Genomic DNA, 14,108 nt, shown 5'->3' on the forward strand with positions numbered 1-14,108 from the left:
ACACTGCTGTAATATTTATATTAAATAAAAATAATATATCTTGATGTCCTCAAATCCACTTGAACTCAAGATGAGCTTAAAAATCCAGGGTCTGATTCAGGAGAATTCAGTCCCATCTGGTTCGTGGGTAGCAGGTGTGTGTGAGTTTGTACACACATGTGTGGTGGGTTGACGATTACAGGGACTTTTGCTTTACACGTAAAGATTTAATTCTGATTTAATACTGTGGTTTCAGGCTCTCTGGTTGCAGCTTAAGTTCCTCTTTAAGGGCCAAAATCTACTATTTGTCTCCATATCTAGACAAAATAATTGTGTTGGCAAATGGCAGGAGCAATTAAGTGTACACCATTATGAAGAAATAAAGGTTCTAGGCCTTAAGATTTGACTTGATTTCTAATTCTACCCAGTCATCTCTCTATATGGGTATATGATTCTGAGACTTGAAGAATGTGTATGTTACAGAGATCAGGGGTATATAAAAGACAGGAAGATGTTTCATGTGGACTTTAGTGTGCAGATCTATTGTGTTATCGCACAGCAGCATAGTGAGAATTTCTTCTATTTATTTTTATACTATGGGCAGAATATTTGTAATTTCATCTTCATCGTCAGCAGGTGGTAAAAGAATAGTCACACTTTTTTTTTTTTTATCATTCTGATTTGGTACAAGGAAGGAATTTTGTCATTTTAAACAGCACCTTAGAAAAGTAAGTAAATCTAATAAACATAGCAAGAAGCATGACCACATTAACCCACTGGTTCCCTGTTCATTTCTTGTATTTCGTATAACCTTCATACATTTGTTCCCAGCCATCAGTATGGACCCTTTCTTTCTTTCTTCTTTTCTTTTTCTCCTCCATCTGCTCAATTTACATCAGCCTCCTGGTCTGCTTCTTCCTATCATCTGTATGTTTAGCAAGTTTAAGAACTTCCTCCACAACTTCTAGCATTGGGGGAACAGATTTCCTGTGTGTCTCTTTCAGTGATTCCATCTCTTTTAAAAAGGTTTACACTTTTATTTTTCTGTTTGTTTTTGCCACTGTATAATTTCAGTTTGTAAAGTGGTGTGTGTGTGTGGGGGGGGGAGGGTAAAGTTTGTATGTTGCACAAAATAAAAGGTAATAAAAAAAGCCCCCACATGCTTTCCATATCCTATCTCTATCTATATATAATTCTACCTCATGCAGTTTTCCTGGAGAACTGGGGTATGTTTGTAAGGAAGAGTGGATGAGGATGGAGGCTGCATTGTAAGGGAAAGTCTGTCTGTTTGGCAGAGTGAGCAATAAAGTGTTTATCTGGACATCTCTTTAAGGACTCCTCCTTTTATTTGTTTGCCTTACAAAGGTGAATGGGGAAGGCATCCTCTTTGACAGAGTAAATTTTTTCCAGTAATAGGACTTTGCATGAAAACATTTTTTTATTAAGCAGGTCATCCATACTGCACTGTAGGCTGTTTGAGAATAACAGTATGTTACAGACTGCAAAGTTAATGCAGTTAATATTCAACTGAACTTTTGGGGGGTTGCTAATCCCTTAGGCGGGCTTAGCAGAAAGGGCAAACATATTTATAGCACTTTGAATCAGACTGCAGCGAGTGAACAACAGTGTGTGTTATACCATGCAAATGTTATACAATTTCAGCAAAGCTCAATGCAAAGTAAGCTGTTGACAGTACTTAAACTGCTGAGGTATCCCTTCCCTAACAGACAAAGTTGGATTGGACAGACAACAGATTGGTTAAAATGGGGTTATCGAAAAGGTCTTGAATTTCTTCTTCTGGCACTAAATCTGTTTGGAACTTGCAGATATTAGCTCCTAATTGAACAGCCCATAACTATATCTTAAAATTCTGTCATTTATATTATTCCCTATTAGGATTTCATTGGACTTTGTCAAATATCGGAGTATGACTTAGTGCATGCAAAGATGTAAATGTTCTATTTTATATTGCCGTGTCTTATTGGCTGTGTGGGAGTCTGAAGGCCATCCTCCAATTATAGTACAGGCTCCTGAGTGGGAGGTTAGTAGTGGGTTGAGTTTGCTGGAGGTCAGTGCTCTGTACCCTGGGCCAAATGAGGGAAGAGTTAAATTGTGAGTGGCAGGAAGCTCTTTCAGTAGAGCAGGTAAAAGAGGTCCGATATGGAAGGGACAAAAAGAAGGACACTTCTGGCGGGCCAAGTCTATTCACGTTTACAATCAGTGGCAACTCTCCTTGACTTCAGTGATGTAGTCAAGCCCTAAATCACTAAGCACTGCTGACCCAGTGGGAGTCCCAGCAACAAGGGTCCTGTTCTGGCATTTTACATTTGGAACTCAAATTGTCTCTGCTAAAAAAGAGACATGCGACCTACCAGTCAGCAACAAATTCCTGCTGTATTTATGTTACTACAGACAGACAGACTTAAGATGGCTGCTGCTGACACATCCTTAATTTTTAAGGTAGATTTTTAAGGTGGACTTTTCAACTACACAAAATACCAATTTTAAACAAAGTGGCTACACCAGTACTCTGTTCTGTTGATTATGCTTTACAAATATTTTACTGTGTGGCTATTCCCTCCATTTTCTGTGGACATTATTTATAAGAATAAAATTAGACGCCTATGCCCTGATTCAACAAGGCACTTAAAGTCAATGGGACTGCTCATAGGGTTGAATATAGGAACCTGCTTAAGTGCCTTGCTGAGTTACAAAGAAAATGGAGATGGACTTTGTGTGTGTTGTTGAAATTTCAACAATCTAAAAAATTATGATTGACTCAACTCACATGCAGGTATACTAAATTTTTGTCTGAAATATAAACAAACTTTATTACACTAGATTTTCAAAGGTACGGTACATATTTTAAAAATATTAAATACAATTATTCAAATTAAATGTCTCTCTCACGGATTATATTGTTTAATATACACTTTAAAAAGCAATTTGTTAACCAGTTGTTGTCAAAACATGACTTTTAAACTTAAGGTTTATTGCTACTTATCCTTATGCCTTAAATCATCCAGGATATCCCATGAAAGTATATTTATATGACCCACTAGATCTTAGCTGCAGGATGTGCAGCAATCTTGAAGCTTAAAAATAAACAGGGCCACCTGCAGCTGTGTCAGGCAAATGAGGAGCTTACACACCAATTACATTTGTTTGTTGTAAAGATTATTACTTTGTTTTACTTCAAACTCTGCTGTGGTGCTATATAAAAGACTAATGTAAGTTTATTAATTGTAACAGTGGCACTCTCAGGCCCCAGTCAGGACTGGTGCACCATTGTGCTAAATGCTGTACGAACACCTAAATAGATATGGTCTGGTTCTTACCTTGAACTGGTTATAATTTAATTACACTCACTCATTCCATCTTGTGTTTAACAAACAATGGCAGAGGAGGTGTTGAGGACAAGAGTAATTGTGATGAGATCACTTAGTGCATATAGCTACCCTGTCCAGCTATCTTGTGGTTTCGAATGGTGTAGATATCTTTTATTTGCTCCATTCAGTTTGCATCCTCCTCAGAAAAGGGCCCTTAGGTTGACTGACTATTTATTTTGTATTATTATGTAAATAGGAACATAGGAATTGCCATGCTGGATCAAATTTAAAGTCCATCTACTCCAGTTCCTCTGTACAACAGTGGACTGCACATGATGCTTCAGAGGAAGCAGTAAGAACCCCATAATAATCACATGTGGGGTAATCTGCTCCCCACCTTAGGTCACATCCTAATTTTTCATTATTAGGGATTGGTGTAAACCCTGAAGCATAAGGTTTAAACTTCTGTGTTTGTTCCCCCCACCTTTTCATATAGACTATCCCCACAAGTACTCCTCCACTTCTCATTCCTTGTTTAAAATATATAGTATCCCTACAACTCCCACAGATGATGGGGCTTCTCTCCCTGAATAAGCCCCATGGCCCTTCTTTGGAGTGCCTCCTTTGCAGGGAGTTAGGTTATTGGGATTCTTTCACTTTCTCACTGTCCAGGAAACAGGGGTAGCTCCCTACATGCATGAGGAGCAAAAGGCAGGAATCCATTAATTATGGCCTGTATACTCGGATGTCACTGTGCACCAGGGCTGTGATGGCACTGCTGGACCACTCTAGTATTTTTACTGCCCAATTTGCAGTAAAACACAATAAGAAATAACCATCAATAAAGCTGCGAATCTTGGTATTAATTTTCTTTGCTAGCTGTGTTCATATGAGCAACTTGCCATTTGCATATGTGAATCTTGTCATAACAATTTCAGGAAGTGATTTGTTAATAATCAAGTTCTCAGAACAGCTCTAAATCAGTAATTGATGCAGGTCTGGATAAAGCAAACTGTCCGCCTGCCTATTTTGTGGAGCGTTTTTTGGCAAATTTCAAGCCTGCATGAAAACTAGCCATCAGAATAAAATTTAGGACAGCTGGGATGCTTTGCAGTGAAGACTTTTGGCTCCACAGTTCAAATAATCACAATAGCAGCTCAATTTAGCCTTTGGCTGGGTAGGTTTGGCAGGGCACAATGAAAAATAATTATTTCATGGCCTGCTTATTTGTCCCTTAACAAATAAACTCTCTGACCTATGCAGTCTTATGTAAAGATGTTGCTGTATGTAGGGCTGTAGAACACTGTAATATCCCCATTAGAAAACAGTTTTATTTCACCCTCATGTCACAATATTTTTTAGAAGTCTGTTTGGGAACCAAATAAAAGGAGCTGATGGTGTTGGAAGTTGAACTCCAGCCAGCCAAGCACTGAATCTAAAAGGCCATCAACCAGTGTCTTCCTTCTGAAAACATGTATGTTAGTATGCAGTATTGTCACTACTGTAATAATAACAATATAAACAAGTCCATCCCTTTACAGCCTTACCTCTCAGGATGGGGAAATGCAGTTCTTAAAGCATTTGGTTTTTGGCCTAAATGTAAGCTGCTTAACTAACCATGTTTAAACTTCCTTGTTCTCTTCTTCAGTTTAAATGACATCTTAAAATGTGCGACAGAGGAAGAATAAAAGCTGAGCAAAGTATTTTGTAAGGGAGGAAATATATATATCGTACTGTCCAGAATCACACAACCCCTTTTCCCTCTTCTCTGGATTTCTGTATCTGTTCTCTTTGAAATGAAATGCAGCCAATCCATGGCACTCTATTTCTGTTTCCCACTCTGGAGGAAACAAAACCCAAAACACATACACAGAAGCATTCAGAGTGATGTGGTTTCCTCCACTCCTATCATTTGTTTCTATAATAGTGAAAGGAAGCCTTTTTTCCCCCCCTCCTGATCCAAAAGATCTGTCTAGAATGTCTGCTGCATGCGGACACACACACACGCACATACACGCAAAAACAAAAATCAGACTCTCCCTATGATCATCATGATCTGTTTTTAATGAGTGGCACTTCTTCTCAAAGTGTCATTTAAAAAAAATCAGCAGTCATGTCATGCATCGGGATGAATTTCTAAATGTAAATGAGATTCTCTCAGTAATTTATTTACATTTGTTTTCAGCACAACAAATGAGACATCACGTAGCTTCATAATTTCCCATGACCGAGTCACCAGCATGCGGTGTGTAATTTACCATGATTTAAGATGCTTATCTCTAGGTTCTTGAAACAGTACCTGGTGGGTGGGTTTTTTGTTTTTTTTTATAATACTTTCCCTTGTAACCACCTTCTGTACCCCCTTCTGATGTTTTCAGCTGAAACAAAAAAAATATAAATCTGTTTTTTTGTTCTTGCTATCAAATCTTTTGACGAATAGAGCTGAGTGAGCTCTTTTTTTTTTTTTTTTTTTTGGTTCATGTATTCCCCCTCCTCCTTCTCTCTCCTGACCCCAATCTATTGGATTATTGTTGCTGAGGTTTGTGGAACTGGTAAAATTAATATTAAAATTTTCAATAGCCAGAGTGGACACTGCAATGGATTAGAGACCATTATAAAAGAGGGATATGCCATGATCATCAACATGCCTTGACTGACAAATGAGTGCCCAGTCATGTGATATGAGTGGAAGGGTCCTGCTGTTTGTGGTACTTTCCTTATTAATAAAAATACCAGGATTCTTAGGCCTATTCTCAGCTCTATACTGACTTTCTGTGGGTCTTTGACCTTTTATGACTTACGTTATACTCAGGTAGAGAAGGATAGAAATCTAAATTTTCAGGTATTGTGGGCACAATCTCATACCTCAAAACTCATTTAATTTGTGTCCACAGTTGAATCCACTTAGATATCTAATTCTCTGCTTGTCCATATAAGGCAATTAGATGTTTCAGTGGGTGCCAGTGTTTGCACAAAAATGTGCATGCAGTTTTGTGCCACTAATCTTGGAGGCTACATTAAGGCATGGTTAAAAAATCAGGGACATAGTATTTATTTTTGATATTGTGCTTACAAATTAATACAGGAGAACTGTGAGGCTTGGATGACCCTTACTATAAAAGTTCAGTAATCATCCAAAATACCACATCATACAGTTGTCTTCTTATAGTGTTCTGGGTCATCTCTCTTTAAAAAAATGATAATTTTATTCAGCACTTCCAGATGTATATGTTTATATGGAGATCTGCAGTGTAAACCATATGTGAGTAACAATTTTCTCTTTGAGAGGGAGTATGGAATTTCTTCTAGTTCATTCATAACATCAGAACTGAGTAAGCAAGTTCTAAAAAGAATGAATATTTTTGGTTTGTTTGTAAAAGTGCGCTGCAGACAATATGGTCTGGCTCAAATTCTGAGTGATCCATTCTGGTTGTCTAGGCATTTCCTTAGTATTACTTAGGCCTAGCAGTAAATTATGCCAAGGGCCAGTTTCTGACCAGATAATTTACAGGACTGCCTTTAAATTACAAAAATCTTCAAGAGGGACAATGCTGTGAGCAAATTATTTCTTCAAGGTTCCTTTACAGAAGACATTTGAGCAAGAGCTTAAAGGGGCTACATGAATCTTATTCTGGAAGGGGAGGGAGGCGGGAAGAAACAGCACACTTTTTTTATAAGTGTCAGGCTTTCTTCCTGAAACAAAAAGCAACAGACCTGTTGAAATTGCTGAGGTTTGTGGTGATTTCTGCTCTTGGAGACAAATTCTCAAAGTGTGAAAGGTGCACTGATAGGAGCAGCAGAGGAGCTTCAGCTCATTTATGTCATGGTCCCATTCAAGATACTGGGGCACAATTCTTTTCTTTAGATTTATGGGTATGCATCTCTGTTCACCTCATAAAATCAGCTACTGCGCGGTTGCATGCAGGTGCAAGCATATCAGCTGTTTTTTTACAAGTACTTTCTCATGTGCAATCCACCAATCCAATCCGATGGACTGATTTTTTTACAAGGGGCCGTGTGTGTGTGTGTGTGTGTGTGTGTGTGTGTGTGTATCTGAGAGTCCTTGGCATGTCACTCCCGGGGTAGTGTGATTCAAGCAACTATAGGGTTATCAAATGTACAAACAATATATTTCCCAGTGTCTAACCAATTCTCTATTACACTGTCATCCCTTCAAACTTCCACCCCCCAAAACATTAAGCATATTCCTATATGGAATATCTGTATTTGGTCTTATTCACAATAGCCATGCCCAGTGGTTCATTTAAAAAAAAAAAAGAATTTGAATAGAGTACTGCTTAAGGGCTCTCTGTACAATGTTATGCCTATCTGGAGTATTCTGTACGCTTGCATTTTTGTCAGTATTTTTTTTAAACGCTTTCATACTGTGAAACAAGAATGCCTTTTTGTGATGCCTATTTGAAGTTGGGAAAGCATAATGCTATGTGTTTCTGATTTAGTGAACATAGCAATGCAGGCTTGAAACTAATTCCCATGCACAGTTCCTTGTGAGGCTAGGGGGTACTTGAAAAGTTGAACTTTTGGTTTTCTTCTCATTTACATTCAATATGGGCCCTGCCTGCTGCCAGACTGGTGCGTCATCACAGCATGAAGTGTTGGGTCTGGATTTGAAGAGCCCACACTGTCAGAATGCCGTGGAGCTCAGTTCCATGGAGACTCCTTCCCCACCCACTTGCAGTGGGATTTGGAAAGATGGGCTTGGGGAAGGAGCAAGTTTTGAGCTTATGAATTGTGTAGAGCTGGCTCCACTGCACCCAGTGAAGCAGGCAAGTAACAGCAGAGTCTATTGCAGCCTCAGGGACTGCAGTGGTAGCTGTGTATAACTTAGGGGTAGAATTCCTCCCCCAACCCAATTATGGAATCCCCCATGTGTCATACTTGGTTTGATACAGTTTGGTCAATTGCAAATGTAACCCCTCTGGTCAGTGTGTGTGTGTGTGTGTGTGTGTGTTAAGTGTCCCCTGTTTCCCCCTCCTCCCCCCTCGTTCCTGATTCACCGAAGATGTGTGTGTCTCATCATTTCCTTGTGCACCCTCATTGGTCTGTGTGTATCTATCTGTTGTCTCTTGTCTTCTACTAAGGTTGTAAGTGCTTTGGAGTAGGGACTGTCTTTTTTGGTTTTTTTTGTTCTGTTTGTACAGTACCTAGCACAATGCAGTCCTGGTCCATCACTGGACTTCTAGGGACTGTGTATTGTCAAATAGTAAATAATTAATAATGAGCATTACAGCTCCCTTCTACGAAGACTAGCTCTTTAGCTCAAACTGAAGAGATGTGATTTTTAGCTCTCAAGGCCCCGGGTTCCAATACTCATTATGCCAAGATGGTTCCCATCACACAAACACTGTGACTTAAGTTTCTAAAACAACAAGAAGTTCCAAATTGTAAGTGCTTCATCCTCCCACTTCTAATCTATATCTCACTTATTGCTAGAGTCAACAGTCTATTAGTAACAAAAAACAAAACCTTTCATCATCTATCGATTTGCAGTCTTTAGAAAATGCCAATAAGCTATTTTTTGTCCAATTTCTCAATAAATAGGAACATTTATTGGTTTTTCAGTTTTACTGTATTGCATGAGAATATATTTTACTGTGTATTATGGGTAATGCAGCATCTGGATACATTTTTTTTTGTTCTGCAAGCAAATTCTGAAACCGCATAGCTCAATTGAGAGGTGTAAATATATTTGTAATATTTAGTTCAGATTAAAATGCAACCAATAATCAGGCTTGAGTTAACTCTTCTATTTGTCCTGTTTGATATTTTGACTATAGACTAACGGATGAGAATTAACATTAGAAAGGAATTACAGTAAAGGGGGACATCTACATTGCTCCTCATACAGGACAGAAAAGGGATTTTCTTATGGCTAAATGGTAGTTAGAAGATTGGCGTTTTGGTGATGGCTCCACCACAACCTTTGTATGACCTTGGGCAAGTTCTTAGCCTCTTAGCCTGTGACATACTGTGTTTCAACCTAGATGGAGTAAATTTTCACTTGAAGTAACACATGTTCTTTCTCAGCTGCCCATTCTATAGCTCTCTCTTTTGAGCATGGGTAAACAAATCACAGTGAGTTTCAGCCATGGCGGATCTTAGGATCCCAAGCCCTGAGTTGCCTGCCTCTCCATTCCTGCTGCAAAAGGGGAAAAATCACACAAAGGATTTTCTCCTCCCCCACACCCACTACTGGAGGTGAACAGTTGCCTCTCACTACCAGAAATGGGAATCTGGTGAGGTTTTCCTCCCCTGGTTGTCCCACTGCTGGAAATGGAATGCAGGCACAGAGTTGCCCTCTCATGAAATTCAGCCCTACTCCCAAAGGCAGTTAAGCCCTACTCCTTCTATCCTGTCATCAGAGAAGATGAGGTGAAGATCTCACTGCTGAGATGGGATGTCAGGAATAGAATTCCTATTTTTCCATTTCCACTGCTGGAAGTGGAGATCTGGGAGAGGGTTACCTCCCGCTACCATCCTGCTGCAAAGGTAGGCAGAACTCTCTCTCCTCTTGCTTCTCGCCAGCAAGGACCATTCTGGAAGACCCCCGAACTGGAAAGACTCCTTGGGCCCTGAAAAGCTTAGGACCATGTGCTGTCTCTTGTACTGTATGGGTACAGGATTAGCTCTGGTCTAAATGGGTTTCATGGAGCATAGGATTTATATTGAAGGATGGGGAGAACTAATTATTTTGTGCATAAAGCGGCATTTTCTGGGTATAGGGACGGATTCTGGGAAATGAAGAATTTCCTCCTGCAAGTTGCTGAGGGCCCTTAAAGGCACTGACCTCATTGGGAACTCAGCATTTCACTGGATCAGGCCCATAAAGAGTAAATAGATGATTGATGAGCAAAGCTGTTTATACTCTGGGCACAAAGATAAAGTGGAACATACAAACCTGGAAGGCAGAGCCAAGACTGAAGTTCTCGAAGTTTGTGGGTTTTTTTGTTTTTGTTTTATTTTTTCATTTAACTTTCCCAGGATCATTAATTTAATTCGTCCCCAGTTGTTTTAAAGCGGATGCAATACCAAACAACAACAGCATTCTTTTGCAGCAGGAGTCTAGATGACAGCATCCAGCAAATGCAAAATTTGACATTCATATAAAAGTGAGCTGAGCAAGACCAATAGAAGGGGGCCAAAGATTGACTGCAGCAAGAAGAATAAAGAGTGCTATAAGGAATCAACAACTGCACTATTTATTGAAATACCATTGCTGACCTTTAAGGTGGCAGTGCTACAATATAGAGTTATGCAGAGTAGCACAGAGAGAGATGGCTAATATAAAGGGAACATATGATTGGATGAAGGCTTGTTGCAAACTAGGTTTAGAAAAGGGTTGCCCTTCATTATTTGAGCATATTATACAGCAGGGTTTATTTCACTGTGCTGTTTGGAAAGGTTCTATTTTCAGGACCGCTGTTTGCTGTGCCTGGTAATGAATTTCTGAAGAGTTTAGGCCTGAACATATATTGTGGAGATGCTTGTGGCTGATTAGTAGTTGTGTGGCAGAATATGAAGCTTAGTTTGTTATATGCAGTATTGCTCTCAGTGAGGCTTCCTAAAGTGCTATATTCCAGTAATAATAATTAATTTTGAAGCTAATTGAACTCCTAAGCGTCAGATTCACCTCCCCGACAAAGACCATTCAGGGCAACATGTCACATGGTATTGTTTCTTTTCCCTAACTGGATAAGTTTTATAAGCTACCTCCTCTACTATCCAAACCAAATTTCCTTTAATCATGAATAAAGCTTTATTTTGTGATTAAATAAATCTAATTTGCAGGCTTGAAATTTGCTTTCCAGAAATATTTGTATGAACAAAGTCTCTTGAATGTTTGCAAAATGGGCAAAATGTAATGGAAGAGAAATTCTCTAGAATTCTCTCACTATCCACTCAGCACCTCAAATTCTCACGAGCAGCAACAGATTCACATTGCTATGATGTAGCCATGGTGGCAGATAGAATGGACTTCCATCTTGAATGGTCCATTGCAAGTCTTCTTCCTTCAGCAAGAGTTAGTGCAGGAGGGTTAAGGCTTCATCAATCCTCAAAAGCTGAGAGGGACATCAGAGATCCTATTGCAATTTTAGTAAGAATAGTGGTTTTCCCTGGTGCCTGGTATTTCTTCTCCTAACACTATTGTGAGCCTGCTGTGCTCCGCTCCAGAGGGTGCTGAATTTCTGTGCCAAAGTGATTCCTTTCTCTGTATAGTTTCATTTGGGATGGATAACACTGCTTACATTTAAGATGTAATTATTATAAAAAAGAATCACAATGGGAATATTTTTTTTAAACTTCAAAGAATTGTAGGGTACATGTTTCTGTTTCAAAATGCAATAGAGAATCCACCATGAAGGAACTCTAAAGGTGTAAAATAAAGTCTTAGGACTGAACTTACCCCAGAGTCTGTGTGTCCAGGCAAAGTGTTTATACATGCTCACTGCCATAGTATCGGAATGTCTGTCTTGATGTAGGCCCGAAGTGGTGGAAAATAACCCCAATCATTTCTATATCAAGGGGCTCTAGGGGGATAACGCAGACCAAAGAGCATGAATCCCTTTCGGAGAGAGACTGTGCTGGGAAATAAAATCTCTCCCCATTCTTCTGTGTATGAATAGTGCACTCCCATGGGTTGAATAGCACTGGGGGCCCAAGGGGCACCACTGCCTCGAAGAAACGTGATTTATACTTCTTTGTACTAGCTTTCATGAATCTGTCGCTCTAAATTTGCTACTGGTGTCACTACACTGAAGTCCTTGGAACTACACCAGAGACTAAACTGGCTCTTGCACTACACACATCCATTGCCTCAGACAAAAAAAATCATCACATGGTACTGAGTAGAGACTCTGGATTGATGGTTTATTACAACAATCTGTAACCCACTAACCAACCCCTGTTTCTCCTCCCCCTTCTTTTTCCTCCCTATGACTGGAGAAGTAGTAACTGGCCACTTCACCACAAATGGTGACATATATGTTAACTCCTTATGCTAAATAATCTGTTCCACCTTGTATTTAGCTCTGACCCTCTGAGTATATTTCCCAGATCTATGTAAGCTCGAAAGCTTGTCTCTCTCAATAACAGAAGTTGGCCCACTAAAAGATATTACCTCAGCCACCTTGTCTCTCCCTAGTATCCATTGCAACTAGAATATTACTCAGCGCCTGTGTCATCCTCGCACTCCATGAAATACTCTCTTGCCTCCAAAAAGCAAATATTACAATGGTCTTTCATATTGTTTCCAAATTTGAAACTAACTTTGATATGAGCTCTTAGAAAGTAAAAGTAAAATGGTGTTTTGAAAAAAGAAACAGCTAGAATAGGTGAAAGGTGGAACTGAAAGGGGTGGTGGAGTCAGGGTAGCTCTTTGCTTTACATAGATCTTAGAAGATAAAAAAAAGAAAGTATTATGGATCTTCTCCCCTTCTCCATTGTTTTCTGATCCAGCCCATCACACACATGAGGACCCGACACCTTCAATCATTTCATATCAACTCTGACACTTCTGAAGCCAGACTTCACTCTCACGCCTTTTAGCACTGTGTTCACTGACTGCATTCCCTTTGGTATTCTCTACAGTTATTTCTTTCCTCTCTCAACTAGGAAAAAGCACATTCTACTCACACACCTAAGTCAAAGGCCATTTGAGATCGCTTATATTTTTCATTATGTTCCTAAAGTAGTTGGCAAAAGGGTACAATAACCATTCTAACTGTTTGTTTGAGCTCATGGATGGATTCTGGCTTACTTGGTAGTTCTTCAATGGCCTGTCCTTTTTATGATTAATTATATTAATTTAAAGTTTCCCCCCGCCCCTCACTGCTCATTATATTCTTTGCCCAAAGTCTATGTAATGTTTGGCCCTAAGTTATGGCATATTATATATTTCTATTAATGAAAAGCATCTTTCAAACACCCCTTTGCTATTCAAAGGTCACACCAGCATGTTCAGTAAATTTGGTGATGGCCTCTACAATCTCCTCTACTGGGTCATCCTTCTCTCAAATGCCTAATGAGCATAGGCGCTGACTCTGTGGGTGCTCTGGGGAAAAATTGGTGGGTGCTCTACATCCATTGGCAGCTCCCCGCCCCGCCCCAGCTCACCTCTGCTCCGCCTGCGCCACCTCCCTGAGCGCACTGTGTGCCCGCTTTCCCCCCCCGGCTCCCAGGGCTTGCGCCGCGAAACAGCTGTTTCATGGCGGCAAGCGCTGGAAGGGAGGAGGAGGGGGAACCCGCAGCGTGCTTGGGGGAAGAGGCAGGGCTGGGGCGGGGATTTGGGGAAGGGTCCAATACGGGCAGGGAGGGGGTGGAGTTGGGACAGGGACTTTGGGGAAGGGGTTGGCATGGGGGCGGGGCAGGGCGGAGCAGGGGTGGAGTCAGGGCAGGGCCAGGGGTTGGGGTGTGTGTGTGCGAGCACTCACCGGCACTGGGAAAAATTGGTCCCTATGCTAATGAGGATGTAATACAGTGTCACCCAAGGATATAAATGCAACAATGTTCAAGAGAGAGAGAAGGTGCTAGAATAATCTAGAAAAATCCTGCGCTTTTTTGGGGATGTTGTGATGAGAAATCAGGTGGTTTTGTTCCTCTTTATCACCTAACGTGAGTAATTCAGGACAGTTTTTCTTGGTTGCTGATGCTCTCAGTCCATCAGTGCTGCTGTTGCTTCTTCCAGTGTTTACCACTTATTGTGTGACGTCTAGTCAGTGTAAATATAAACTTCATATAAAAATCTATGTGAAAAGATTGCTATTAAGGTTGCAAAGTGAA

At 40.2% G+C, this 14,108-nt stretch overlaps 1 protein-coding gene across 11 annotated transcripts in view; it reads left to right on the plus strand.

The window, feature by feature from the left end:
• The window catches only part of ESRRG (estrogen related receptor gamma), a 471,624-nt gene that overhangs the window by 65,423 nt on the left and 392,093 nt on the right, over window positions 1-14,108 (plus strand). The window lies entirely within an intron of this gene.

Source organism: Chrysemys picta, chromosome 3 (genome assembly GCF_011386835.1).
Source record: "Chrysemys picta bellii isolate R12L10 chromosome 3, ASM1138683v2, whole genome shotgun sequence".
Classification (NCBI taxonomy): Eukaryota; Metazoa; Chordata; order Testudines; family Emydidae; genus Chrysemys; species Chrysemys picta.